This window comes from Brassica rapa, chromosome A09, assembly GCF_000309985.2.
Source record: "Brassica rapa cultivar Chiifu-401-42 chromosome A09, CAAS_Brap_v3.01, whole genome shotgun sequence".
NCBI classification, from domain to species: domain Eukaryota; kingdom Viridiplantae; phylum Streptophyta; class Magnoliopsida; order Brassicales; family Brassicaceae; genus Brassica; species Brassica rapa.
This window is the reverse complement of record NC_024803.2, coordinates 21667919-21670464: the sequence shown is the minus strand read 5'-3', so window position 1 is coordinate 21670464 and position 2546 is coordinate 21667919.

Here is a 2546-nt window from a genome sequence, read left to right as displayed (position 1 = left end):
GAAATTCATTCGACCACATATCTCGATGCTGAAATTGTAGTATATGATTAACTCGACCTGAGCCTTCTGGCGGAAACATCCCACTGTACCAACTCCGTAAACTGAATCTTCAATCGGTCCCATATCTTGTGTAGAAAATTGTACTTCTTAAACTCTTGAGATCTGTCCAACTCGATCTCACCTCTCTGGAGTAATTCTTGACTCTCGACTAACAACTCATCGCATTCATCTCCAAATAGCTTGCTACCAAATCCTTCATGTAATTCTCTGAACATTGGCCACATCTATGTTTTTCTCTGGGTATTTCATCCCAAATCTGCCTCAAGCCAAAGTATACCTCAAACGGTTTAGTGTTTCTTCAGTATCTTATGGTCCCAACTTCTTCTTCTTTGCATCATAAGCCTCATGATATTCCGTTGCAAACAGAATGCTTCTGGTGCTTCCATCATCTTGTAATACAGTCAAACCATCTCTTCCTCCAACGCTAAGCTTGAAACAAATGCTTAAGAAATCATGCTTGTATGGCTCTGGTGCTTGTACGTCTTAGCATGAGCTGGTTAAACTTGAGAAGCCGGAAGACTAAGTGCATCTGAGTGATCATGTGCATTCGAATCATACTGAATCGGATCGCAAACGACACCCACCTTGACATCGATAACACACGAGTCTGGAGATGTATTCGATGTATCAATTATGTCCCATATATCTCTCTAAAGAATTGGCATCCCCACTAGAACTCAAAAGAACGGCAGGAAGGCATGACGTTACTGACTCCTAAAAGGACGATAGTGAACCCGACCATGAGGGTAGAAAACTCGAGCATGATGATAGCAACATCGATAAGTACGGTCCACCCGTTCAAGATTGTCTTGGTGCTTCTGCTACGAGAGATCAGGTTAGGTAACTACCCATGACTATCTATTCTAAAATGAAGGAACCAGCCAGCATATCCTAGTGTTATCCTTGCGACTCATTTTGACTCGAAAAACATTTAAAACAAGTCCCATTCTAGCATCGTATAACCATGCTCTGGTACCACCTTTGTGACACCCCCGATCATAGATGACCGGAAATGACACGGTCGATGTTCCTCGATGGTCGATCCGAGGTTCTCAGAAAACTTCCGATCACCTTAGCCTAACAACCAAAGAACACCAACGCTCCTATCAGATATCACTCTAGGCTTTTCAACTCGAAAAAGCAATACCCGATAGTTAGTTCGTCCGGACAAGGACTAATATCATATGGAACCCGTACTTTAAAAACATTCTTTATATATCATATAAAAGCATGTTTCAAAATTTGTTATAAATTAACCTCAAGGCTTTTGGTCAACAAATCTTATACATTAGAAATATCAAAACGCCTTTGCAAGGATAATAAAATTACCGCTGGCTAATGCTGTTCCTTCCCGTCCTATAGTAAGGTCTCCTGCCTATTGGTTACCTGCATCACAAATGAGTCATGAGTAACTAGTTTACTCAGTGAGCCTAGTCCCGCACCCCAACATATATTAATAATATCTCAAGCAATCAACTTCATTTGTATGCAATGAAAATATATTCCATAACTAATAAAATACATATATAATCCTTATCATTCCATCGATGTGAATCTTATCTTAAACATCATCTCCACGACACCCGCCATTCACTCATACTTAATATATATATATATATATACTAAACCCAGAAAACCACCAAGGCTAACCGAGCCTAGCGGGGAAATAAATATAACTATCATCTCCATTAGATATTCCAAGATCGAACATCTAACGCTGCATGCAGTTACACGGCCTCCAGGGTGCGACCCCATCATCGTGTCTTCGTGATCTTGTTCCGTATCGCAGGAACAATTCACGGTACTGTGGGAACTTTCGGGAGAGTGAGTATACAATAAGACTTCACATGATTTAGAGTCATATATTTAATACTATACATATGTATTAGTACTTGAGAACAAGTACTAAGGTTTGGAATAAACCTCTATGATCATTCATAAATATTTAATAAGTGTTTACACTAAGTAAACACTTCACCAATTCAATATTTGATCAAGAGACAAAGTCTATCAATCATCTACATTCAGTATTGATCAACCATATATCTAGACTCACCTTTAATCCATGAGATTGGCTAAGGAAGACTAGACTCGAGCTCAACTAAACGTTCACCACTTGCTGATCACTCCCAAAAAGAATTAGGGCAAGGCATGATCTGGCTGTTCTGATCACCCTCTTCGACCATCTGAATTGAAACCTGATCGGATGGAAGACAAAGCTTAATCAGTCTGGTCTAAGATGAGGTTTTCCTGAATGGTTTAAACAGAGTAGATCCTGACCACTATGCTAGATATAACTGATCAAGGCACGACATACAAGCTTCAGTCATTCAGTTCACTTCAATCAGTAATGTTCTGAAGAAACAACTTAGATCATTTACTAGCAGCTCGGTTAGGTAAGCTCAGGTCCTAACAATTTGGTTCTACTCAGAACAGATCAGTTCAAGGCAAATTCATACCATACTCAGCTCAGCTCAGATAAGATA